The following is a 27,863-nucleotide window of genomic DNA, read 5'->3' as shown; positions in this document are numbered from 1 at the left end:
CTATGACACTCTTTATATATGTCTATCAATTTAGCATCTTTGACTATATCATGTAGCATACCTGAGGTTTTATCGTAGTTCCTGCTTACAGAGCTGGAGCGCCGGTTTTCACCTTTTAAAACACAATTAAAATCCCCTGCTAAGATAAAAGGTTCAGAGTTATTAATGAATAATGGTAAAAGATCAAGCATTTCGGCTCTTTCATTTTTCTCTGGGGATCCATAAAAATTTAAAAACTGCCATCTAATACCATCAATAAAAGCTTTCACTAATAAAATACGACCTGGTAAAATTTCCTGAATAAAATCAATTAAAACGTTCCCTTTAAAAAGTATGGCTACACCCGCTGATCCTGCAGCATTCGATCCGGACCAGACAGATGGCCCACACTTCCACTCATCTTTATATTTTTGATATGACATTTCATGTGGGATATTACATTCTTGCAGAAAAAATACAGATGCAGTAAAACACGTAAAAAAATTAAAAAGAGCAGTTCTTCTCGTGTTAGATTTTATGCCTCTCACGTTGAGGGAAATACCTTTGAGTTCAGCCATCATTAGAAAATGTAGAAATTTTACTTAGGTAACTAAGAGCAACGGATTTACCTGTCCGATGAACCTGATCAGACCACTGGGCTTGCGCCTCCCTCCTCATCTGATAGTATCGTCACGAGAGTCTCCGTAGAGGAGGAAAGATTACCACATTTATATAAACCCGACGCTACACTGGCATAGCTCGGAGGGCTGGCTGGCAGAACCCGCTGGGTCTCCATTGGCTGGCCATGCAGTTCCTCATCAGGTGGGTCCCCGAGGGGTTCCGCCGCCCCTGTTTGACCTGTATAAGGTCGTCCTATAAGAGGAGGTTGCGCACAAGGCAGAGCCTCTGACTCTTCAGAGGCAGCAAGATCCCGGTCCCCACCTGTAGCAGCGGAGACCGAAACCCCTGAGGGTCCAGCGTCCACGTCCCCTTCTGGAGAAGTGTCCATCTGTTCACCTCCTGCTGCCTCCTCCGAACCACCCTTTTTCTTTTTCTTAGGACCCACCTTTATCCACTCAGTGCCCTCAGCCCTAGGAGACCCAGACTGGGCATGGGCTTCTGTGTCGGCCTTTTGCCGGTCCCTTTTGACCTTACCAGTAGTGCCCTTCTGCTCCTTCTCAGCCCTCCTTTTGGACTCCCGCAGGTCCTGCAGCCAGGTTTTGGGATTTGGTATTTTACCTGTCATAGACTCTGGAGACACTTCACTATTTGGTACGCCCTTATTGTCTCCAGAGGCTCCAGGTTGTTGTTCCTCCTCCTGAGGGGTGGTCTGATCTTTTGGTCCTTGGTCGGACGTCTTGGACTTCCCCTTTTGCTCATCTTCCCGAAATCTGTGAGGGCAAGAGAAATAAAAGTGACCTGGAGTCTGGCAAAAACTGCATTTCTTTTCCTTAGGGCATTCTTTTGTCTCATGTTCTTCACTAGCACAATTTCTACATGATACATGACAGTTTTCTTTTGAATGACCATAGCGCCCACAGTTTCTGCAATATACTGGCATCCCAGAAAAGAAGAAATCCCCATTTGTTTGCCCAATTTTGAAACGGGCAGGGGGAAGCCGTATACCACCTGGTGTATTTGGATCTCTTGTACACTTCACAAGGAATTTCCACTTAGATGTCCATATGTTATATTCGTTTAATATCTTCCCAATACATTTAACACTTTTAAAATAAATTGCTAGAAATGACATTACTTCTGGAGCAGAAACAAAGGGCGAAAATACTTTTACAATAACCAGTCTTACCTCATCCAGGACGTGCTCAACAATTTGTATCCCTTTCAAAACAGGACTATTTTCAACTTTTTTTTAACTTTTCTAGTACATCTCTAAAAATACCTTCTCCGGTGAATGTGATGTCATAGTCACCTCTTCTGGGATAATCCTGGATGGAGAGAATTTCATTCCTTTGTATGCCAAGAAAGTTCCTGAGCACGTCCTGGACTACATACCCTAATTTCCTCATATCCGAGCCACCCGCCGTGAAGTGAACTCGGATAGAGTTTTTTAGCCTCGCATAAAGAGGCACGAGGTTAGGGTCAACCTCCATGGAAAAACGCAACAAGGTTGCAAATTGCAGCCGCTTGCAATCTGAGCTCCCAGTGTTCTTGCAGCGAAAAACACCTGGAAGCTGGGGGATCGCAACTCGTTACCCTGGGACTAAGCCCTCTCCCTAATAGCAGCAAGCAGGTTAAGTCCACCAAAGTGGACGATCCTGCCAGGCCAAGGAGAGGGGTACCCGAGCGCCCTTCAACCACAATCTCCTGCAATAAAGCACTTGATCGTAGCCAAAAGGCAGAGAAGCGATAACCAGAATTGGTTTCGAACTACGGAGCCACCCAAGGATCCTGAAAAGTCCATTTGTGGAGATGAGCTCCTGGACTCCCGTTAAGAAGACATGTTGTCAACCTCTAGATCCCTTACATGCCTGCACTTTTCGGCTTGCTGCTGCTGCAATCCACGCGTTTTAGATCTGCATAACTCCACCTCTTTAAACACAGCACCTTCACCCCCTGCTGTTCCCACCCGCCTCAACACCGTTGGAAGGGAGGAGAACCAATTAAGGCGGGGGGTGGGGTGGAACGAGCAGCTGTCTACCCTTAGCAGGAGGGCTGCTGATTACTTACCTCTCCAGCTGCTGCTGGCTGTCCAGCAGCAGACTGAAGGTGGCTGCTGCTGTGCGCAGGTATATAAAGGCTCAGAGCCTATTATGACACGCGCAGCCAGCGTTCCATTGCCACATTCCATCTACTGCAGGCAGGATACCTGGCTGGCTGAATGTCGCTGAGAAGCTCACAGAGACCGCCATAAGCAACAGTTAAACAGAATGCCACAGACTAATCAACCAAACTTTTTGGGTTGGGTTCTCTTTTATAGTCTGCAGGCATTAAATGAAAGAAGTCAGTGTTCCAGCAGAGGGAGACGTTTCAGAAAAGGCATTGTAGCAAACCAAAAAAGAAATTTTAAGCGCAGCAGAGTAACCAGCGCACATACCTGTTAGCTCAGGTGAGTTTAAAAGGCTGCTGTTGATAACAAGGGCATTTGCTAAATAGATGGTGTGTGTGCAACAATATACTGAAAGGTCAATTATATTGTGCAGCTTATCTCACCACCTGTAGTTATTTAGGTGAAAGCTCCAAAATGCTTGCCTAATATGTCTGTTTATCCAAAAGGAAGTAAAGAGGGAGAGCTAGAAAGATAGCATTGCATTACATTACATGGCAATGCAATGCACAGTTGCTGAAGTTGAACCAAAATGAGCTTGTCATCTGGCTTCTGCAACTTTGAACATGAAAAATCCAATGAGGAGAAGAAAAGCAAAGCCAAAGAGTCCATCCCAAAATCCGACAAACAAGCAAAATGAACAAAAAACATTGAATTCAATTCTTTCTGATTTTAGAAACTGCATTAAATAAGGTGTGCACCGGTCCTGGAGATACTGCAATACCAGGTCAATGCGTGGAGTGGACAGAGCAAGCTCTTTTTCCATCTCCCTGTTCTAAAAATCCATTTAATATATGGTCCCCAGATAGGGGACGTATCAGATATTAAACTGATAAGAACAGATTTTTTTTTTTTTTTTTTTAAAACCACTCAGGTTTAGATATAAGCAAACAGTTAACCAGACTTCGTCATAAGTTATACTGCCACTTCATAAACATCATTGTGGTTTCTTTATTAAAGTATTATTCAACAAAAATATAAACAAGTAATCCTATGCCAGAGACATTTCCAGAAAAAATATCAACGGTATTTAACCATATCCTGCCACTTAAGGTATTTCCACACACCTTCAGAATCTGTTCCACCACCACCACCTTCTCTTGTATCCCACAAATAGATTACATATAGTCTTGCTAAGATCAACCTAATACAATCATTTACTGTTAAATTTACTCTTTTAAACACACACAAATTTCTCACATCCCACAAGCTCTCCTGCACACACACCATAATAAACCACATCATCCTTTCTAGGCCACGACGACTAGCACCAAAACCAAACATAGCCACTCTCCAATCAATAAACTTCACACCAGCAACCCCTTTACACAGTCCACCCACACCTTTCCACACATCATACGCAAAATTACAATCCCACATAAGGTGCCTCACCGTCTCATTCGCTCCACAACCCTCCCTTGGACATACTGCAGATCTTATGAGATCTCTTTTCTTCTGAAAATCCCTCACTGGCAAAATATTATGAAGGCCCATCCATACTATATCTCGCTGTCTATTCGACACACCTTGAATGCTTAACTTCTTCCATACCCGCGCAACTTCCATAGAACGCAATCCCACCACATTACTCTCACACTCATTCACACACATCTTCCCCATCACCTTCTTAACCAACATAAAGTCTTTCATTGCAACTGCTAACAAATCATTCTTCCTCACAAACTTCTCAATCAAACCATACCACTCAGGACACTTAAAAGCAACAGGCACATTCTTATCACGCTTCACCCAATTCAGACCATACAGCATCCATCCAGCCAAATACTTACACATAAATGCCCCTTTATTATTCTTCCCAATCAAAATGACCGTAGTCTTAATAAAATGCAATGTTAGAAACACTTCAATATTCGGAAACTTCAGTCCCCCATACAAATATTGCTTAAACAAAATCTCTCTCTTAAGTCTTTCCATCCTACTGCCCCAAAAAAACACAAAAATTAGTTTCTCCACTTTTTTAATTTTCCTATAGGGCACTGGAAAAATACAAGAAACATAAAGCAAAATAGGGAGAATAACAGCCTTAATAATAAGAACCTTCCCTACCAAAGACAAAGAACGTAACTTCCAAAAATTCATCTTCCGCACAATCCGCTCACCACATTCATCCCAACTCTCATAACCTTTCAAATCATCATTAAAAAAAACTCCCAACACTTTAATTGCACCATCCACACCAGCCACACCATCCATCTTAATCCTATTGTCACCAAAACATTTAAACATGCATTTGTTCCAATTCACACGAAACGCTGACGCGCCACAAAAAAAATTCAACAACAATTTAACTCTCTCCATAGAGGCCACACTCTCACTCACCACTACTACATCATCCATATATCCTAAGACTTTCACAGTCATTCCACCACTCCCTGGCACTAACAAACCACGCACCACTTTCTCTTTCCGAATCATACACAGCAGTGGCTCAATCACACACACAAATAATACCGGTGACATGGGACAACCTTGCCTCACACCAGACCTAATACACACTTTCTCACTCAAAAACCCATTCACCAGAAATTCACTCACCACCTCCCCATACAATCCTCTCACGGCATGCACAAATTTCTCCGGAAAACCCATTCTACGCAAAACCTCAAATAGAAACACATGAGACACGCGATCAAACGCCTTTTCAAAGTCAACAGCCATCACCATACACTTCTGCTTTCTTACTTTACAATCCCACAACACATCTCTTAAAAGACACAGATTATCCGTCATACATCTACCAGGCACTGCACACACTTGATCTTTACCAATCACATCAGCTACAACCACACGCATCCGACACGCCAAAATTTTACTGAATACCTTGTAATCGGCGTTCAGAAGCGTAATTGGCCTCCAATTACTCAAACACCTTTTATCCCCTTTCTTATGGATTAAGACCACCACTCCCTCCTTCATTGAACCCGCAAGCATCCCATTCTCCCACATAAACTGACACACTTCCACTAAATCCATACCCATCACTTCCCACATCATAACATATAGCTCCACAGGCAAACCATCCTTCCCAGGCGTCACATTTTTCCTTGCACCAAACACCGCTTTCTTAACTTCCTCCTCAATCACTGCCTCACATAGACCAGAACATCCATCCTCATCCACCTTACAATCCAAAGTCTTAAGCACTTCTTCTTTCAAACTCTCATCCACCCACTTCCTGCCAAACAACTCAGCATAAAACGTGACCACTTCCTTCATTACATCCTCCCCACTCACACAAACACCATCCACATCAAAAATCTCCTCCATACCCTCCTTCTTACCATTTATTTTTTTAAAGAAATATCTTGAACACTTTTCATCTTTATCAAGATGGACCACCTTTGACCTAAAAATTATTTCCCTTCCCTTCCTCTCCAAAGTCCTCTTCAAATCCTCTCTCGCACTTCTTAACAAATCATCCACATCCACACCACACATCCTCATTTTCTCCAGCCATTCCACCCTCATCATTAAATCTTTATATTGACTCCTAACCATGGCAGCCTTTTTATAGCCCCATCGACGAAAAAACTTTTGCACTTCATACTTCATCCAATCCCACCACACCAACACACTTTCAAACTTACTCTTTTGAGATTTACACCAACTATATTTTTTCTTAAAATCATTCACAATTCTCTCATCCTCAAGCAAACTCACATTCAATTTCCACACACCTCTCCCATGCACCCGCCTTAAATCCCCTCTAAACTCACCTTTCAGGCACACATGGTCCGAAAAAGGAACTGAAAATTGAGAAAAACCATCACATATTATATTTTTAGAAAAAAACATCCTATCAATCCTAGATGTTATCCCACCCCTGTCAGCTTTATAGGTTGGTGGTGGTGGCTTCCCCAAATAAACCTCAGCAGCATCAAAAAAGAAAAAATCAGAAATAATGTTTGCCAATTTTTTTCCTGAGGCATCAACTTTCCCCTCAGTTACACAGTTAAAATCACCTGTTACTATCACAGGGATCCTACCAGGTAATTCTAAACATAATTTATCTAATAAACTTAACCTGTCTTCTTTTTTTGTAGGACCATAAATATTTATAATTTTAACTTTCCACCCCCTCCCACACACAACTGCAGAGATGCAACGACCCACCTCTATTACCTTATAATATTCAAAAACAAAATTTCTATTATTTAATACTATCCCAACTCCATCATTTTTATTCCCACTAGAGCCAGACCAGATATGCTGGCCATATGGCCAATCAGCGTCTTCCAGGGGTTCTTCTAAACCACACTCCTGTAGACACATAATATCAAAAGAATGGTTATGTAAGAAGTCCAGAATCACAGATCTTCTAACTCTAGACTTTAAAAGTCTTACATTAAGGGACGCAATGTCCCAATTTGGTTTAGAGACCATTCTTTGGCTCAAAAACCAGAAACACCAGTCTCAGCAAAAAAACATGCCTTCCTTATCCTTTGTCATCCGGCGAACTCCCACTTAGCTGAAAGATAGTGGACTCCAAATTCTCCTCCAGGTAAGCCGTTGACGCAGGAGAAAGAGAAACCACTGGGTAATCCCGCTCACTCACCGGACTTGCCACGCATTGGCTACTTGATGGTTCAGACAACCGGGCCCTTTTATTCTTAGCGCGGTCCGGTTCCTCAGAAGACCTCACCCCAGTCTCAGTGAAGTCTCCTTGACCTCCAGCTCCCTCTTCATCCATACTTTCACTGCTCCAACTGAGAGCCGGGTCCCCTGGGATTTCCAAGGCTCCCTCACGTTCTTCACAAAAGGAGTCAATGAAACCCCCCTGATAGGAAGAAATGTCCATCTCAGCTGCCAGAACCTCTTCCACTCTCCCGGGCTCCACCAGTAGGTCAGCAGACGCCCTCACTGGAGCAGTCTCCACACGCTGTTCCACTACCTTCACCCTGGAAGAAACTGCGGCCTCAGGTGCCACACTCTTAGGCCTCGGAGAGTTCGAGACCACCTCAGAGTATACCCTTGCCTTGCCCTCGTTCGCACGACGAGTACAATCCTTAAAGGCATGCCCCTCCATACCACAAGCATTGCAAACAATTGGATTGGTACAGTCCTTAGCAACATGCCCACTTTGGTTGCACTTGGAGCAAACAGGCACAGCAGTACAAACCTCTTGTAAGTGTCCATACTTCTTACATTTCCTGCAAAAAACTGGGGCCTCAGGAAAGAAGAGAATACCCCTATCTCTCCCGATAGAGAAACTTTGGGGAGGGTAATGAACACCTCCAGGCTCCGAAGAACTTTCCCCAAATCTGACAAAATATCTGTATTTGCCAGTCCATAAGTTCTCCTCGTTCATGATTTTGTGACTGTTTGTGACCTCTTAAGAAAAGTCGCAATGTCATGTTCGTGCACAAAGGGATTATACATAAATATGACTAGGGGAACATCACCTTTGGAGTACAAGACTGTAAAAGTCAAACCATGCAAGGTTGGATTCTTCTCCTGCTCCCTCAACTTCTTATACAGGTTCCGGCAAGCCGCCATAGATTGCAGCACCAAGACATACCGTCCTTCTTTCCGGGATTCCTGCAGGCAGACGATGTTTTCTCTTGTCACTTCCAGGATTTTGAAGATCACCTCGTGCACCATATACGACAGATTGAAACGCTCTCTGACAGCAGCATCAACTTCAATGCGGAATGCATTGCGAACCCGATTGTCATCGGTCCCAGCATAGCGTATCTTCACGCCCATTATGATCACTCTCTCGTTCCTCCTCGTTCTCCCCCTAAAGCAGCAACCGGCTTAAGCCATCAAGATGGCGATGCCGGAAGGCCAAGGGAAAACACTCAAGGACCCCAGACAAGACACTTGGTCTTAGCCAAAAGGCCGAGAAGCGATAACCAGAATTGGTTTCGAACTACGGAGCCACCCAAGGATCCTGAAAAGTCCATTTGTGGAGATGAGCTCCTGGACTCCCGTTAAGAAGACATGTTGTCAACCTCTAGATCCCTTACATGCCTGCACTTTTCGGCTTGCTGCTGCTGCAATCCACGCGTTTTAGATCTGCATAACTCCACCTCTTTAAACACAGCACCTTCACCCCCTGCTGTTCCCACCCGCCTCAACACCGTTGGAAGGGAGGAGAACCAATTAAGGCGGGGGGTGGGGTGGAACGAGCAGCTGTCTACCCTTAGCAGGAGGGCTGCTGATTACTTACCTCTCCTGCTGCTGCTGGCTGTCCAGCAGCAGACTGAAGGTGGCTGCTGCTGTGCGCAGGTACATAAAGGCTCAGAGCCTATTATGACACGCGCAGCCAGCGTTCCATTGCCACATTCCATCTACTGCAGGCAGGATACCTGGCTGGCTGAATGTCGCTGAGAAGCTCACAGAGACCGCCATAAGCAACAGTTTAACAGAATGCCACAGACTAATCAACCAAACTTTTTGGGTTGGGTTCTCTTTTATAGTCTGCAGGCATTAAATGAAAGAAGTCAGTGTTCCAACAGAGGGAGACTACGTTTCAGAAAAGGCATTGTAGCAAACCAAAAAAGAAATTTTAAGCGCAGCAGAGTAACCAGCGCACATACCTGTTAGGTCAGGTGAGTTTAAAAGGCTGCTGTTGATAACAAGGGCATTTGCTAAATAGATGGTGTGTGTGCAACAATATACTGAAAGGTCAATTATATTGTGCAGCTTATCTCACCACCTGTAGTTTTTTAGGTGAAAGCTCCAAAATGCTTGCCTAATATGTCTGTTTATCCAAAAGGAAGAAAAGAGGGAGAGCTAGAAAGATAGCATTGCATTACATTACATGGCAATGCAATGCACAGTTGCTGAAGTTGAACCAAAATGAGCTTGTCATCTGGCTTCTGCAACTTTGAACATGAAAAATCCAATGAGGAGAAGAAAAGCAAAGCCAAAGAGTCCATCCCAAAATCCGACAAACAAGCAAAATGAACAAAAAACATTGAATTCAATTCTTTCTGATTTTAGAAACTGCATTAAAGAAGGGGTGCACCGGTCCTGGAGATACTGCAATACCAGGTCAATGCGTGGAGTGGACAGAGCAAGCTCTTTTTCCATCTCCCTGTTCTAAAAATCCATTTAATATATGGTCCCCAGATAGGGGACGTATCAGATATTAAACTGATAAGAACAGATACTACACTTGATCTTAGCCAAAAGGCCGAGAAGCGATAACCAGAATTGGTTTCGAACTACGGAGCCACCCAAGGATCCTGAAAAGTCCATTTGTGGAGATGAGCTCCTGGACTCCCGTTAAGAAGACATGTTGTCAACCTCTAGATCCCTTACATGCCTGCACTTTTCGACTTGCTGCTGCTGCAATCCACGCGTTTTAGATCTGCATAACTCCACCTCTTTAAACACAGCACCTTCACCCCCTGCTGTTCCCACCCGCCTCAACACCGTTGGAAGGGAGGAGAACCAATTAAGGCGGGGGGTGGGGTGGAACGAGCAGCTGTCTACCCTTAGCAGGAGGGCTGCTGATTACTTACCTCTCCTGCTGCTGCTGGCTGTCCAGCAGCAGACTGAAGGTGGCTGCTGCTGTGCGCAGGTATATAAAGGCTCAGAGCCTATTATGACACGCGCAGCCAGCGTTCCATTGCCACATTCCATCTACTGCAGGCAGGATACCTGGCTGGCTGAATGTCGCTGAGAAGCTCACAGAGACCGCCATAAGCAACAGTTTAACAGAATGCCACAGACTAATCAACCAAACTTTTTGGGTTGGGTTCTCTTTTATAGTCTGCAGGCATTAAATGAAAGAAGTCAGTGTTCCAGCAGAGGGAGACAACGTTTCAGAAAAGGCATTGTAGCAAACCAAAAAAGAAATTTTAAGCGCAGCAGAGTAACCAGCACACATACCTGTTAGCTCAGGTGAGTTTAAAAGGCTGCTGTTGATAACAAGGGCATTTGCTAAATAGATGGTGTGTGTGCAACAATATACTGAAAGGTCAATTATATTGTGCAGCTTATCTCACCACCTGTAGTTATTTAGGTGAAAGCTCCAAAATGCTTGCCTAATATGTCTGTTTATCCAAAAGGAAGTAAAGAGGGAGAGCTAGAAAGATAGCATTGCATTACATTACATGGCAATGCAATGCACAGTTGCTGAAGTTGAACCAAAATGAGCTTGTCATCTGGCTTCTGCAACTTTGAACATGAAAAATCCAATGAGGAGAAGAAAAGCAAAGCCAAAGAGTCCATCCCAAAATCCGACAAACAAGCAAAATGAACAAAAAACATTGAATTCAATTCTTTCTGATTTTAGAAACTGCATTAAAGAAGGGGTGCACCGGTCCTGGAGATACTGCAATACCAGGTCAATGCGTGGAGTGGACAGAGCAAGCTCTTTTTCCATCTCCCTGTTCTAAAAATCCATTTAATATATGGTCCCCAGATAGGGGACGTATCAGATATTAAACTGATAAGAACAGATACTACACTTGATCTTAGCCAAAAGGCCGAGAAGCGATAACCAGAATTGGTTTCGAACTACGGAGCCACCCAAGGATCCTGAAAAGTCCATTTGTGGAGATGAGCTCCTGGACTCCCGTTAAGAAGACATGTTGTCAATCTCTAGATCCCTTACATGCCTGCACTTTTCGGCTTGCTGCTGCTGCAATCCACGCGTTTTAGATCTGCATAACTCCACCTCTTTAAACACAGCACCTTCACCCCCTGCTGTTCCCACCCGCCTCAACACCGTTGGAAGGGAGGAGAACCAATTAAGGCGGGGGGTGGGGTGGAACGAGCAGCTGTCTACCCTTAGCAGGAGGGCTGCTGATTACTTACCTCTCCTGCTGCTGCTGGCTGTCCAGCAGCAGACTGAAGGTGGCTGCTGCTGTGCGCAGGTATATAAAGGCTCAGAGCCTATTATGACACGCGCAGCCAGCGTTCCATTGCCACATTCCATCTACTGCAGGCAGGATACCTGGCTGGCTGAATGTCGCTGAGAAGCTCACAGAGACCGCCATAAGCAACAGTTTAACAGAATGCCACAGACTAATCAACCAAACTTTTTGGGTTGTGTTCTCTTTTATAGTCTGCAGGCATTAAATGAAAGAAGTCAGTGTTCCAGCAGAGGGAGACAACGTTTCAGAAAAGGCATTGTAGCAAACCAAAAAAGAAATTTTAAGCGCAGCAGAGTAACCAGCGCACATACCTGTTAGCTCAGGTGAGTTTAAAAGGCTGCTGTTGATAACAAGGGCATTTGCTAAATAGATGGTGTGTGTGCAACAATATACTGAAAGGTCAATTATATTGTGCAGCTTATCTCACCACCTGTAGTTATTTAGGTGAAAGCTCCAAAATGCTTGCCTAATATGTCTGTTTATCCAAAAGGAAGTAAAGAGGGAGAGCTAGAAAGATAGCATTGCATTACATTACATGGCAATGCAATGCACAGTTGCTGAAGTTGAACCAAAATGAGCTTGTCATCTGGCTTCTGCAACTTTGAACATGAAAAATCCAATGAGGAGAAGAAAAGCAAAGCCAAAGAGTCAATCCCAAAATCCGACAAACAAGCAAAATGAACAAAAAACATTGAATTCAATTCTTTCTGATTTTAGAAACTGCATTAAAGAAGGGGTGCACCGGTCCTGGAGATACTGCAATACCAGGTCAATGCGTGGAGTGGACAGAGCAAGCTCTTTTTCCATCTCCCTGTTCTAAAAATCCATTTAATATATGGTCCCCAGATAGGGGACGTATCAGATATTAAACTGATAAGAACAGATACTACACTTGATCTTAGCCAAAAGGCCGAGAAGCGATAACCAGAATTGGTTTCGAACTACGGAGCCACCCAAGGATCCTGAAAAGTCCATTTGTGGAGATGAGCTCCTGGACTCCCGTTAAGAAGACATGTTGTCAACCTCTAGATCCCTTACATGCCTGCACTTTTCGGCTTGCTGCTGCTGCAATCCACGCGTTTTAGATCTGCATAACTCCACCTCTTTAAACACAGCACCTTCACCCTCTGCTGTTCCCACCCGCCTCAACACTGTTGGAAGGGAGGAGAACCAATTAAGGCGGGGGGTGGGGTGGAACGAGCAGCTGTCTACCCTTAGCAGGAGGGCTGCTGATTACTTACCTCTCCTGCTGCTGCTGGCTGTCCAGCAGCAGACTGAAGGTGGCTGCTGCTGTGCGCAGGTATATAAAGGCTCAGAGCCTATTATGACACGCGCAGCCAGCGTTCCATTGCCACATTCCATCTACTGCAGGCAGGATACCTGGCTGGCTGAATGTCGCTGAGAAGCTCACAGAGACCGCCATAAGCAACAGTTTAACAGAATGCCACAGACTAATCAACCAAACTTTTTGGGTTGGGTTCTCTTTTATAGTCTGCAGGCATTAAATGAAAGAAGTCAGTGTTCCAGCAGAGGGAGACAACGTTTCAGAAAAGGCATTGTAGCAAACCAAAAAAGAAATTTTAAGCGCGGCAGAGTAACCAGCGCACATACCTGTTAGCTCAGGTGAGTTTAAAAGGCTGCTGTTGATAACAAGGGCATTTGCTAAATAGATGGTGTGTGTGCAACAATATACTGAAAGGTCAATTATATTGTGCAGCTTATCTCACCACCTGTAGTTATTTAGGTGAAAGCTCCAAAATGCTTGCCTAATATGTCTGTTTATCCAAAAGGAAGTAAAGAGGGAGAGCTAGAAAGATAGCATTGCATTACATTACATGGCAATGCAATGCACAGTTGCTGAAGTTGAACCAAAATGAGCTTGTCATCTGGCTTCTGCAACTTTGAACATGAAAAATCCAATGAGGAGAAGAAAAGCAAAGCCAAAGAGTCCATCCCAAAATCCGACAAACAAGCAAAATGAACAAAAAACATTGAATTCAATTCTTTCTGATTTTAGAAACTGCATTAAAGAAGGGGTGCACCGGTCCTGGAGATACTGCAATACCAGGTCAATGCGTGGAGTGGACAGAGCAAGCTCTTTTTCCATCTCCCTGTTCTAAAAATTCATTTAATATATGGTCCCCAGATAGGGGACGTATCAGATATTAAACTGATAAGAACAGATTTTTTTTTTTTTTTTTTTTTTTAAAACCATTCAGGTTTAGTTTTTATATAGCAAAACCGAATATTATTCTTCGAATAATTGCCAAAAACTATTCATCATCATGGTTTTCTCCTCTTTTTTAATTTCAAAAATGATAAATGCTTCACACTGAAATACATCCAATTATAAGCGACAACATCTCACTCATATAAAATATCTAAACTCATTATCGTAGGCCATAATCCCAATTACATTCAAAGTCCTAACACTAACCTTGCTTTTTAACAAAAATAACCTGCAATTCCTAACTATTGCATAATACGTATAAAACATAACTGTTGCACATATTTCCAACATCAGAACTTCTCTTTTACTTTCCTTCCTTCAAACAAAGTAACCTTCTTCTCAGGCACCCAAAAATTCTTTATTTCCACCTCCATTTCTTCCCTCATTTCCTCATTTAAATCATCTAACTCCAAATTCCAGTCAAGAATCTGCTCTTCTTCTTTTTCCTTTACCTTCTTCATTTTCTCCGATTTTCCTCTACCATTGTCACTTGCCTTTCTCACCTTCTTCATATCTTGTTCCATAAAAAAGCTCAGTTTCTCTTTATACCTTTCCACCTTATCTCTTTTCTCGTCGGATCTCACACATGCCACAAAGTCTTCCTGCTTTTCCATCGTAACTTTCCCTCCTTTGCCACCAGTTTCCCAGTAACAAAAGCCTGCTTTCCCTTCTATAAACAGCTTTCCAACCGAAAATTCTTCGTCTTGTTTCATCCACAACAAAAATCTTCTCTTACCATTCCATACTCCGATTCGATTCATATACTCTTTTTGAAACACAACCATCACAGTTCTTAATTTCAGATACCGTAAAACTTCCTCTTGTCCAACGAACGGATCGTCCATGTACACAATAAGGCTCTTCGGTTTCCCAACCACCGAAAAATAAACTCCAAATTCACTCTTCTGTATGCTCCGACCTTCTTGCCATAAGCGAAAGAACTGAAAACATTTCTCTTCATCTCTTAAAGTCACATCAAAAACATTTCTGTTTCTATTTTCCTGCATACATAATATGTCCGATTTGCATAATCCATGCATTTCCAAAAAGCACAGTACCTCTTCTTCTCCCAGTATTTTCCTCTTTGCATTATCCTCCAGAAAAATTCTCAAACAGTTCTTCTTCTTCCAAAACTCCATTTTCTCCAAAAGTTCCGTCTGTCCACACGAAATCCTGTTGTCCCAACAGCTAAGTGTTGGGACAGCCGCCCCCTACGAAAGTAGTGGCAAGGTGATCGCCTCTCGTTGCCCGGGGACTAATCCAACTCCCTAATAGCAGCAGGGGGGTGAAGCCCTGCTGAAAGACAGAGCGATCCCCCCAGGCCAAGGAGCCGGGTACCCCGAGCACCTCTCAGCCAAGACCAAGGCAGCAACCACTAGATCACTACACTTGATCTTAGCCAAAAGGCCGAGAAGCGATAACCAGAATTGGTTTCGAACTACGGAGCCACCCAAGGATCCTGAAAAGTCCATTTGTGGAGATGAGCTCCTGGACTCCCGTTAAGAAGACATGTTGTCAACCTCTAGATCCCTTACATGCCTGCACTTTTCGGCTTGCTGCTGCTGCAATCCACGCGTTTTAGATCTGCATAACTCCACCTCTTTAAACACAGCACCTTCACCCCCTGCTGTTCCCACCCGCCTCAACACCGTTGGAAGGGAGGAGAACCAATTAAGGCGGGGGGTGGGGTGGAACGAGCAGCTGTCTACCCTTAGCAGGAGGGCTGCTGATTACTTACCTCTCCTGCTGCTGCTGGCTGTCCAGCAGCAGACTGAAGGTGGCTGCTGCTGTGCGCAGGTATATAAAGGCTCAGAGCCTATTATGACACGCGCAGCCAGCGTTCCATTGCCACATTCCATCTACTGCAGGCAGGATACCTGGCTGGCTGAATGTCGCTGAGAAGCTCACAGAGACCGCCATAAGCAACAGTTTAACAGAATGCCACAGACTAATCAACCAAACTTTTTGGGTTGGGTTCTCTTTTATAGTCTGCAGGCATTAAATGAAAGAAGTCAGTGTTCCAGCAGAGGGAGACAACGTTTCAGAAAAGGCATTGTAGCAAACCAAAAAAGAAATTTTAAGCGCAGCAGAGTAACCAGCGCACATACCTGTTAGCTCAGGTGAGTTTAAAAGGCTGCTGTTGATAACAAGGGCATTTGCTAAATAGATGGTGTGTGTGCAACAATCTACTGAAAGGTCAATTATATTGTGCAGCTTATCTCACCACCTGTAGTTATTTAGGTGAAAGCTCCAAAATGCTTGCCTAATATGTCTGTTTATCCAAAAGGAAGTAAAGAGGGAGAGCTAGAAAGATAGCATTGCATTACATTACATGGCAATGCAATGCACAGTTGCTGAAGTTGAACCAAAATGAGCTTGTCATCTGGCTTCTGCAACTTTGAACATGAAAAATCCAATGAGGAGAAGAAAAGCAAAGCCAAAGAGTCCATCCCAAAATCCGACAAACAAGCAAAATGAACAAAAAACATTGAATTCAATTCTTTCTGATTTTAGAAACTGCATTAAAGAAGGGGTGCACCGGTCCTGGAGATACTGCAATACCAGGTCAATGCGTGGAGTGGACAGAGCAAGCTCTTTTTCCATCTCCCTGTTCTAAAAATCCATTTAATATATGGTCCCCAGATAGGGGACGTATCAGATATTAAACTGATAAGAACAGATTTTTTTTTTTTTTTTTTAAAACCACTCAGGTTTAGATATAAGCAAACAGTTAACCAGACTTCGTCATAAGTTATACTGCCACTTCATAAACATCATTGTGGTTTCTTTATTAAAGTATTATTCAACAAAAATACAAACAAGTAATCCTATGCCAGAGACATTTCCAGAAAAAATATCAATGGTATTTAACCATATCCTGCCACTTAAGGTATTTCCACACACCTTCAGAATCTGTTCCACCACCACCACCTTCTCTTGTATCCCACAAATAGATTACATATAGTCTTGCTAAGATCAACCTAATACAATCATTTACTGTTAAATTTACCCTTTTAAACACACACAAATTTCTCACATCCCACAAGCTCTCCTGCACACACACCATAATAAACCACATCATCCTTTCTAGGCCACGACGACTAGCACCAAAACCAAACATAGCCACTCTCCAATCAATAAACTTCACACCAGCAACCCCTTTACACAGTCCACCCACACCTTTCCACACATCATACGCAAAATTACAATCCCACATAAGGTGCCTCACCGTCTCATTCGCTCCACAACCATCCCTTGGACATACTGCAGATCTTATGAGATCTCTTTTCTTCTGAAAATCCCTCACTGGCAAAATATTATGAAGGCCCATCCATACTATATCTCGCTGTCTATTCGACACACCTTGAATGCTTAACTTCTTCCATACCCGCGCAACTTCCATAGAACGCAATCCCACCACATTACTCTCACACTCATTCACACACATCTTCCCCATCACCTTCTTAACCAACATAAAGTCTTTCATTGCAACTGCTAACAAATCATTCTTCCTCACAAACTTCTCAATCAAACCATACCACTCAGGACACTTAAAAGCAACAGGCACATTCTTATCACGCTTCACCCAATTCAGACCATACAGCATCCATCCAGCCAAATACTTACACATAAATGCCCCTTTATTATTCTTCCCAATCAAAATGACCGTAGTCTTAATAAAATGCAATGTTAGAAACACTTCAATATTCGGAAACTTCAGTCCCCCATACAAATATTGCTTAAACAAAATCTCTCTCTTAAGTCTTTCCATCCTACTGCCCCAAAAAAACACAAAAATTAGTTTCTCCACTTTTTTAATTTTCCTATAGGGCACTGGAAAAATACAAGAAACATAAAGCAAAATAGGGAGAATAACAGCCTTAATAATAAGAACCTTCCCTACCAAAGACAAAGAACGTAACTTCCAAAAATTCATCTTCCGCACAATCCGCTCACCACATTCATCCCAACTCTCATAACCTTTCAAATCATCATTAAAAAAAACTCCCAACACTTTAATTGCACCATCCACACCAGCCACACCATCCATCTTAATCCTATTGTCACCAAAACATTTAAACATGCATTTGTTCCAATTCACACGAAACGCTGACGCGCCACAAAAAAAATTCAACAACAATTTTACTCTCTCCATAGAGGCCACACTCTCACTCACCACTACTACATCATCCATATATCCTAAGACTTTCACAGTCATTCCACCACTCCCTGGCACTAACAAACCACGCACCACTTTCTCTTTCCGAATCATACACAGCAGTGGCTCAATCACACACACAAATAATACCGGTGACATGGGACAACCTTGCCTCACACCAGACCTAATACACACTTTCTCACTCAAAAACCCATTCACCAGAAATTCACTCACCACCTCCCCATACAATCCTCTCACGGCACGCACAAATTTCTCCGGAAAACCCATTCTACGCAAAACCTCAAATAGAAACACATGAGACACGCGATCAAACGCCTTTTCAAAGTCAACAGCCATCACCATACACTTCTGCTTTCTTACTTTACAATCCCACAACACATCTCTTAAAAGACACAGATTATCCGTCATACATCTACCAGGCACTGCACACACTTGATCTTTACCAATCACATCAGCTACAACCACACGCATCCGACACGCCAAAATTTTTCTGAATACCTTGTAATCTGCGTTCAGAAGCGTAATTGGCCTCCAATTACTCAAACACCTTTTATCCCCTTTCTTATGGATTAAGACCACCACTCCCTCCTTCATTGAACCCGCAAGCATCCCATTCTCCCACATAAACTGACACACTTCTACTAAATCCATACCCATCACTTCCCACATCATAACATATAGCTCCACAGGCAAACCATCCTTCCCAGGCGTCACATTTTTCCTTGCACCAAACACCGCTTTCTTAACTTCCTCCTCAATCACTGCCTCACATAGACCAGAACATCCATCCTCATCCACCTTACAATCCAAAGTCTTAAGCACTTCTTCTTTCAAACTCTCATCCACCCACTTCCTGCCAAACAACTCAGCATAAAACGTGACCACTTCCTTCATTACATCCTCCCCACTCACACAAACACCATCCACATCAAAAATCTCCTCCATACCCTCCTTCTTACCATTTATTTTTTTAAAGAAATATCTTGAACACTTTTCATCTTTATCAAGATGGACCACCTTTGACCTAAAAATTATTTCCCTTCCCTTCCTCTCCAAAGTCCTCTTCAAATCCTCTCTCGCACTTCTTAACAAATCATCCACATCCACACCACACATCCTCATTTTCTCCAGCCATTCCACCCTCATCATTAAATCTTTATATTGACTCCTAACCATGGCAGCCTTTTTATAGCCCCATCGACGAAAAAACTTTTGCACTTCATACTTCATCCAATCCCACCACACCAACACACTTTCAAACTTACTCTTTTGAGATTTACACCAACTATATTTTTTCTTAAAATCATTCACAATTCTCTCATCCTCAAGCAAACTCACATTCAATTTCCACACACCTCTCCCATGCAACCGCCTTAAATCCCCTCTAAACTCACCTTTCAGGCACACATGGTCCGAAAAAGGAACTGAAAATTGAGAAAAACCATCACATATTATATTTTTAGAAAAAAACATCCTATCAATCCTAGATGTTATCCCACCCCTGTCAGCTTTATAGGTTGGTGGTGGTGGCTTCCCCAAATAAACCTCAGCAGCATCAAAAAAGAAAAAATCAGAAATAATGTTTGCCAATTTTTTTCCTGAGGCATCAACTTTCCCCTCAGTTACACAGTTAAAATCACCTGTTACTATCACAGGGATCCTACCAGGTAATTCTAAACATAATTTATCTAATAAACTTAACCTGTCTTCTTTTTTTGTAGGACCATAAATATTTATAATTTTAACTTTCCACCCCCTCCCACACACAACTGCAGAGATGCAACGACCCACCTCTATTACCTTATAATATTCAAAAAGAAAATTTCTATTATTTAATACTATCCCAACTCCATCATTTTTATTCCCACTAGAGCCAGACCAGATATGCTGGCCATATGGCCAATCAGCGTCTTCCAGGGGTTCTTCTATACCACACTCCTGTAGACACATAATATCAAAAGAATGGTTATGTAAGAAGTCCAGAATCACAGATCTTCTAACTCTAGACTTTAAAAGTCTTACATTAAGGGACGCAATGTCCCAATTTGGTTTAGAGACCATTCTTTGGCTCAAAAACCAGAAACACCAGTCTCAGCAAAAAAACATGCCTTCCTTATCCTTTGTCATCCGGCGAACTCCCACTTAGCTGAAAGATAGTGGACTCCAAATTCTCCTCCAGGTAAGCCGTTGACGCAGGAGAAAGAGAAACCACTGGGTAATCCCGCTCACTCACCTGACTTGCCACGCATTGGCTACTTGATGGTTCAGACAACCGGGCCCTTTTATTCTTAGCGCGGTCCGGTTCCTCAGAAGACCTCACCCCAGTCTCAGTGAAGTCTCCTTGACCTCCAGCTCCCTCTTCATCCATACTTTCACTGCTCCAACTGAGAGCCGGGTCCCCTGGGATTTCCAAGGCTCCCTCACGTTCTTCACAAAAGGAGTCAATGAAACCCCCCTGATAGGAAGAAATGTCCATCTCAGCTGCCAGAACCTCTTCCACTCTCCCGGGCTCCACCAGTAGGTCAGCAGACGCCCTCACTGGAGCAGTCTCCACACGCTGTTCCACTACCTTCACCCTGGAAGAAACTGCGGCCTCAGGTGCCACACTCTTAGGCCTCGGAGAGTTCGAGACCACCTCAGAGTATACCCTTGCCTTGTCCTCGTTCGCACGACGAGTACAATCCTTAAAGGCATGCCCCTCCATACCACAAGCATTGCAAACAATTGGATTGGTACAGTCCTTAGCAACATGCCCACTTTGGTTGCACTTGGAGCAAACAGGCACAGCAGTACAAACCTCTTGTAAGTGTCCATACTTCTTACATTTCCTGCAAAAAACTGGGGCCTCAGGAAAGAAGAGAATACCCCTATCTCTCCCGATAGAGAAACTTTGGGGAGGGTAATGAACACCTCCAGGCTCCGAAGAACTTTCCCCAAATCTGACAAAATATCTGTATTTGCCAGTCCATAAGTTCTCCTCGTTCATGATTTTGTGACTGTTGCTCACAAAGTCACAATGCCTCAGAGAAAAGTCGCAATGTCATGTTCGTGCACAAAGGGATTATACATAAATATGACTAGGGGAACATCACCTTTGGAGTACAAGACTGTAAAAGTCAAACCATGCAAGGTTGGATTCTTCTCCTGCTCCCTCAACTTCTTATACAGGTTCCGGCAAGCCGCCATAGATTGCAGCACCAAGACATACCGTCCTTCTTTCCGGGATTCCTGCAGGCAGACGATGTTTTCTCTTGTCACTTCCAGGATTTTGAAGATCACCTCGTGCACCATATACGACAGATTGAAACGCTCTCTGACAGCAGCATCAACTTCAATGCGGAATGCATTGCGAACCCGATTGTCATCGGTCCCAGCATAGCGTATCTTCACGCCCATTATGATCACTCTCTCGTTCCTCCTCGTTCTCCCCCTAAAGCAGCAACCGGCTTAAGCCATCAAGATGGCGATGCCGGAAGGCCAAGGGAAAACACTCAAGGACCCCAGACAAGACACTTGGTCTTAGCCAAAAGGCCGAGAAGCGATAACCAGAATTGGTTTCGAACTACGGAGCCACCCAAGGATCCTGAAAAGTCCATTTGTGGAGATGAGCTCCTGGACTCCCGTTAAGAAGACATGTTGTCAACCTCTAGATCCCTTACATGCCTGCACTTTTCGGCTTGCTGCTGCTGCAATCCACGCGTTTTAGATCTGCATAACTCCACCTCTTTAAACACAGCACCTTCACCCCCTGCTGTTTCCACCCACCTCAACACCGTTGGAAGGGAGGAGAACCAATTAAGGCGGGGGGTGGGGTGGAACGAGCAGCTGTCTACCCTTAGCAGGAGGGCTGCTGATTACTTACCTCTCCTGCTGCTGCTGGCTGTCCAGCAGCAGACTGAAGGTGGCTGCTGCTGTGCGCAGGTATATAAAGGCTCAGAGCCTATTATGACACGCGCAGCCAGCGTTCCATTGCCACATTCCATCTACTGCAGGCAGGATACCTGGCTGGCTGAATGTCGCTGAGAAGCTCACAGAGACCGCCATAAGCAACAGTTTAACAGAATGCCACAGACTAATCAACCAAACTTTTTGGGTTGGGTTCTCTTTTATAGTCTGCAGGCATTAAATGAAAGAAGTCAGTGTTCCAGTAGAGGGAGACAACGTTTCAGAAAAGGCATTGTAGCAAACCAAAAAAGAAATTTTAAGCGCAGCAGAGTAACCAGCGCACATACCTGTTAGCTCAGGTGAGTTTAAAAGGCTGCTGTTGATAACAAGGGCATTTGCTAAATAGATGGCGTGTGTGCAACAATATACTGAAAGGTCAATTATATTGTGCAGCTTATCTCACCACCTGTAGTTATTTAGGTGAAAGCTCCAAAATGCTTGCCTAATATGTCTGTTTATCCAAAAGGAAGTAAAGAGGGAGAGCTAGAAAGATAGCATTGCATTACATTACATGGCAATGCAATGCACAGTTGCTGAAGTTGAACCAAAATGAGCTTGTCATCTGGCTTCTGCAACTTTGAACATGAAAAATCCAATGAGGAGAAGAAAAGCAAAGCCAAAGAGTCCATCCCAAAATCCGACAAACAAGCAAAATGAACAAAAAACATTGAATTCAATTCTTTCTGATTTTAGAAACTGCATTAAAGAAGGGGTGCACCGGTCCTGGAGATACTGCAATACCAGGTCAATGCGTGGAGTGGACAGAGCAAGCTCTTTTTCCATCTCCCTGTTCTAAAAATCCATTTAATATATGGTCCCCAGATAGGGGACGTATCAGATATTAAACTGATAAGAACAGATACTACACTTGATCTTAGCCAAAAGGCCGAGAAGCGATAACCAGAATTGGTTTCGAACTACGGAGCCACCCAAGGATCCTGAAAAGTCCATTTGTGGAAATGAGCTCCTGGACTCCCGTTAAGAAGACATGTTGTCAACCTCTAGATCCCTTACATGCCTGCACTTTTCGGCTTGCTGCTGCTGCAATCCACGCGTTTTAGATCTGCATAACTCCACCTCTTTAAACACAGCACCTTCACCCCCTGCTGTTCCCACCCGCCTCAACACCGTTGGAAGGGAGGAGAACCAATTAAGGCGGGGGGTGGGGTGGAACGAGCAGCTGTCTACCCTTAGCAGGAGGGCTGCTGATTACTTACCTCTCCTGCTGCTGCTGGCTGTCCAGCAGCAGACTGAAGGTGGCTGCTGCTGTGCGCAGGTATATAAAGGCTCAGAGCCTACTATGACACGCGCAGCCAGCGTTCCATTGCCACATTCCATCTACTGCAGGCAGGATACCTGGCTGGCTGAATGTCGCTGAGAAGCTCACAGAGACCGCCATAAGCAACAGTTTAACAGAATGCCACAGACTAATCAACCAAACTTTTTGGGTTGGGTTCTCTTTTATAGTCTGCAGGCATTAAATGAAAGAAGTCAGTGTTCCAGCAGAGGGAGACAACGTTTCAGAAAAGGCATTGTAGCAAACCAAAAAAGAAATTTTAAGCGCAGCAGAGTAACCAGCGCACATACCTGTTAGCTCAGGTGAGTTTAAAAGGCTGCTGTTGATAACAAGGGCATTTGCTAAATAGATGGTGTGTGTGCAACAATATACTGAAAGGTCAATTATATTGTGCAGCTTATCTCACCACCTGTAGTTATTTAGGTGAAAGCTCCAAAATGCTTGCCTAATATGTCTGTTTATCCAAAAGGAAGTAAAGAGGGAGAGCTAGAAAGATAGCATTGCATTACATTACATGGCAATGCAATGCACAGTTGCTGAAGTTGAACCAAAATGAGCTTGTCATCTGGCTTCTGCAACTTTGAACATGAAAAATCCAATGAGGAGAAGAAAAGCAAAGCCAAAGAGTCCATCCCAAAATCCGACAAACAAGCAAAATGAACAAAAAACATTGAATTCAATTCTTTCTGATTTTAGAAACTGCATTAAAGAAGGGGTGCACCGGTCCTGGAGATACTGCAATACCAGGTCAATGCGTGGAGTGGACAGAGCAAGCTCTTTTTCCATCTCCCTGTTCTAAAAATCCATTTAATATATGGTCCCCAGATAGGGGACGTATCAGATATTAAACTGATAAGAACAGATTTTTTTTTTTTGAAAGCCCGAATTCGTGTACAAAACCCGAGTGCGCTTAAAAAAGTGACAAGTGCCACAAAAAAAGTGCACTAGGATGCTGGTCTTCTTGAAACCCTCTCCAAAAGGAGAAGGGTCCCCCAAACCATTCCCCGTCCCTCCGAGCCAGAAGGCCACAGCGAGGAACAGGGACAAATAGCCACCTCCAGCCGGAGCCAGAGGTGACCCAATCTTACCCCCAGCACCTGCCCGAGTTCTCACCCGAGCAAGGCACTGGGAGCCAAAGACTGTGCTCCCCTCCCGGAAGAGGGGAGCCAACAACGCTCTCCTCCCGAAAGAGGAGAGCCAGGGGGGTTCAGGGGGGAGCGGAACCTTATGGCCACACACTCCCCCCCTAGACCTGCCAAGAGAGGAACCCGTAAGGGAACCGCATCCCGACAAAATCCTAGTAAGGACGTGGACACACGTGAAAAAGTGGACACACAGTGACAAAAAAATTAAATAAATAGTGAAGGTTTCACAGTATAATACTGCCCGGACCTTCTACCGGGAATTGAAAAATTCCCCATCCTAAGGCCAGAAGGCCCGGAATAAGGGTGTGTGCGAAGAAAGAAAATTTGAAGTGCTTGTGCAAATGTGCCATAAACTCAAGTGGGGTTCCCAATCCCAGTGAGTTAAGGCACCCCAGGGTCACCACTCCTGGGGCACTTCACACTTCGGGCTTTCGATCTTCCCTGTCCCAATGGCGTCGATCCTGGGGGGCCATGCTTTCCACCAGATGACTATATTAGCCACCTGGCGTACTAACAAGCGCCTAAACCCCAGTGTGCATAATGTATCAATCTACTAGGGCGGCCAACATCCAAAACCGCCTTTTCGAAAGATACTACACTTGATCTTAGCCAAAAGGCCGAGAAGCGATAACCAGAATTGGTTTCGAACTACGGAGCCACCCAAGGATCCTGAAAAGTCCATTTGTGGAGATGAGCTCCTGGACTCCCGTTAAGAAGACATGTTGTCAACCTCTAGATCCCTTACATGCCTGCACTTTTCGGCTTGCTGCTGCTGCAATCCACGCGTTTTAGATCTGCATAACTCCACCTCTTTAAACACAGCACCTTCACCCCCTGCTGTTCCCACCCGCCTCAACACCGTTGGAAGGGAGGAGAACCAATTAAGGCGGGGGGTGGGGTGGAACGAGCAGCTGTCTACCCTTAGCAGGAGGGCTGCTGATTACTTACCTCTCCTGCTGCTGCTGGCTGTCCAGCAGCAGACTGAAGGTGGCTGCTGCTGTGCGCAGGTATATAAAGGCTCAGAGCCTATTATGACACGCGCAGCCAGCGTTCCATTGCCACATTCCATCTACTGCAGGCAGGATACCTGGCTGGCTGAATGTCGCTGAGAAGCTCACAGAGACCGCCATAAGCAACAGTTTAACAGAATGCCACAGACTAATCAACCAAACTTTTTGGGTTGGGTTCTCTTTTATAGTCTGCAGGCATTAAATGAAAGAAGTCAGTGTTCCAGCAGAGGGAGACAACGTTTCAGAAAAGGCATTGTAGCAAACCAAAAAAGAAATTTTAAGCGCAGCAGAGTAACCAGCGCACATACCTGTTAGCTCAGGTGAGTTTAAAAGGCTGCTGTTGATAACAAGGGCATTTGCTAAATAGATGGTGTGTGTGCAACAATATACTGAAAGGTCAATTATATTGTGCAGCTTATCTCACCACCTGTAGTTATTTAGGTGAAAGCTCCAAAATGCTTGCCTAATATGTCTGTTTATCCAAAAGGAAGTAAAGAGGGAGAGCTAGAAAGATAGCATTGCATTACATTACATGGCAATGCAATGCACAGTTGCTGAAGTTGAACCAAAATGAGCTTGTCATCTGGCTTCTGCAACTTTGAACATGAAAAATCCAATGAGGAGAAGAAAAGCAAAGCCAAAGAGTCCATCCCAAAATCCGACAAACAAGCAAAATGAACAAAAAACATTGAATTCAATTCTTTCTGATTTTAGAAACTGCATTAAAGAAGGGGTGCACCGGTCCTGGAGATACTGCAATACCAGGTCAATGCGTGGAGTGGACAGAGCAAGCTCTTTTTCCATCTCCCTGTTCTAAAAATCCATTTAATATATGGTCCCCAGATAGGGGACGTATCAGATATTAAACTGATAAGAACAGATACTACACTTGATCTTAGCCAAAAGGCCGAGAAGCGATAACCAGAATTGGTTTCGAACTACGGAGCCACCCAAGGATCCTGAAAAGTCCATTTGTGGAGATGAGCTCCTGGACTCCCGTTAAGAAGACATGTTGTCAACCTCTAGATCCCTTACATGCCTGCACTTTTCGGCTTGCTGCTGCTGCAATCCACGTGTTTTAGATCTGCATAACTCCACCTCTTTAAACACAGCACCTTCACCCCCTGCTGTTCCCACCCGCCTCAACACCGTTGGAAGGGAGGAGAACCAATTAAGGCGGGGGGTGGGGTGGAACGAGCAGCTGTCTACCCTTAGCAGGAGGGCTGCTGATTACTTACCTCTCCTGCTGCTGCTGGCTGTCCAGCAGCAGACTGAAGGTGGCTGCTGCTGTGCGCAGGTATATAAAGGCTCAGAGCCTATTATGACACACGCAGCCAGCGTTCCATTGCCACATTCCATCTACTGCAGGCAGGATACCTGGCTGGCTGAATGTCGCTGAGAAGCTCACAGAGACCGCCATAAGCAACAGTTTAACAGAATGCCACAGACTAATCAACCAAACTTTTTGGGTTGGGTTCTCTTTTATAGTCTGCAGGCATTAAATGAAAGAAGTCAGTGTTCCAGCAGAGGGAGACAACGTTTCAGAAAAGGCATTGTAGCAAACCAAAAAAGAAATTTTAAGCACAGCAGAGTAACCAGCGCACATACCTGTTAGCTCAGGTGAGTTTAAAAGGCTGTTGTTGATAACAAGGGCATTTGCTAAATAGATGGTGTGTGTGCAACAATATACTGAAAGGTCAATTATATTGTGCAGCTTATCTCACCACCTGTAGTTATTTAGGTGAAAGCTCCAAAATGCTTGCCTAATATGTCTGTTTATCCAAAAGGAAGTAAAGAGGGAGAGCTAGAAAGATAGCATTGCATTACATTACATGGCAATGCAATGCACAGTTGCTGAAGTTGAACCAAAATGAGCTTGTCATCTGGCTTCTGCAACTTTGAACATGAAAAATCCAATGAGGAGAAGAAAAGCAAAGCCAAAGAGTCCATCCCAAAATCCGACAAACAAGCAAAATGATCAAAAAACATTGAATTCAATTCTTTCTGATTTTAGAAACTGCATTAAAGAAGGGGTGCACCGGTCCTGGAGATACTGCAATACCAGGTCAATGCGTGGAGTGGACAGAGCAAGCTCTTTTTCCATCTCCCTGTTCTAAAAATCCATTTAATATATGGTCCCCAGATAGGGGACGTATCAGATATTAAACTGATAAGAACAGATACTACACTTGATCTTAGCCAAAAGGCCGAGAAGCGATAACCAGAATTGGTTTCGAACTACGGAGCCACCCAAGGATCCTGAAAAGTCCATTTGTGGAGATGAGCTCCTGGACTCCCGTTAAGAAGACATGTTGTCAACCTCTAGATCCCTTACATGCCTGCACTTTTCGGCTTGCTGCTGCTGCAATCCACGCGTTTTAGATCTGCATAACTCCACCTCTTTAAACACAGCACCTTCACCCCCTGCTGTTCCCACCCG

At 44.1% G+C, this 27,863-nt stretch overlaps 7 non-coding genes and 4 pseudogenes across 7 annotated transcripts; all 11 read right to left on the bottom strand.

Moving 5' to 3' along the window:
• Window positions 1-3,454: 3,454 nt before the first annotated feature.
• LOC141150609 (U2 spliceosomal RNA) lies at window positions 3,455-3,662 on the bottom strand (annotated as a pseudogene).
• A 6,085-nt stretch (window positions 3,663-9,747) lies between these two features.
• On the bottom strand, window positions 9,748-9,938 carry LOC141274505 (U2 spliceosomal RNA). The gene has a single exon (XR_012322779.1). It is a non-coding gene; the product is annotated as a U2 spliceosomal RNA (small nuclear RNA).
• A 1,109-nt stretch (window positions 9,939-11,047) lies between these two features.
• LOC141274503 (U2 spliceosomal RNA) lies at window positions 11,048-11,238 on the bottom strand. Its single transcript, XR_012322777.1, has one exon. It is a non-coding gene; the product is annotated as a U2 spliceosomal RNA (small nuclear RNA).
• Window positions 11,239-12,347: 1,109 nt separating this feature from the next.
• Window positions 12,348-12,538, bottom strand: LOC141274502 (U2 spliceosomal RNA). The gene has a single exon (XR_012322776.1). It is a non-coding gene; the product is annotated as a U2 spliceosomal RNA (small nuclear RNA).
• Window positions 12,539-13,647: 1,109 nt separating this feature from the next.
• LOC141150501 (U2 spliceosomal RNA) lies at window positions 13,648-13,831 on the bottom strand. The gene has a single exon (XR_012246689.1). It is a non-coding gene; the product is annotated as a U2 spliceosomal RNA (small nuclear RNA).
• A 2,543-nt stretch (window positions 13,832-16,374) lies between these two features.
• Window positions 16,375-16,581, bottom strand: LOC141150547 (U2 spliceosomal RNA; annotated as a pseudogene).
• Window positions 16,582-22,678: 6,097 nt separating this feature from the next.
• LOC141274501 (U2 spliceosomal RNA) lies at window positions 22,679-22,869 on the bottom strand. The gene has a single exon (XR_012322775.1). It is a non-coding gene; the product is annotated as a U2 spliceosomal RNA (small nuclear RNA).
• Window positions 22,870-23,978: 1,109 nt separating this feature from the next.
• Window positions 23,979-24,154, bottom strand: LOC141150675 (U2 spliceosomal RNA; annotated as a pseudogene).
• A 796-nt stretch (window positions 24,155-24,950) lies between these two features.
• Window positions 24,951-25,042, bottom strand: LOC141151229 (U2 spliceosomal RNA; annotated as a pseudogene).
• A 1,109-nt stretch (window positions 25,043-26,151) lies between these two features.
• Window positions 26,152-26,342, bottom strand: LOC141274500 (U2 spliceosomal RNA). The gene has a single exon (XR_012322774.1). It is a non-coding gene; the product is annotated as a U2 spliceosomal RNA (small nuclear RNA).
• Window positions 26,343-27,451: 1,109 nt separating this feature from the next.
• Window positions 27,452-27,642, bottom strand: LOC141274499 (U2 spliceosomal RNA). Its single transcript, XR_012322773.1, has one exon. It is a non-coding gene; the product is annotated as a U2 spliceosomal RNA (small nuclear RNA).
• Window positions 27,643-27,863: the final 221 nt, after the last annotated feature.

This window comes from Phyllobates terribilis, unplaced genomic scaffold, assembly GCF_046119375.1.
Source record: "Phyllobates terribilis strain yellow unplaced genomic scaffold, ASM4611937v1 Scaffold_5__5_contigs__length_657084704, whole genome shotgun sequence".
Lineage (NCBI taxonomy): Eukaryota > Metazoa > Chordata > Amphibia > Anura > Dendrobatidae > Phyllobates > Phyllobates terribilis.
The sequence above is the reverse complement of the archived record's forward strand: the minus strand, read 5'-3'. Positions and strand labels throughout refer to the sequence as shown.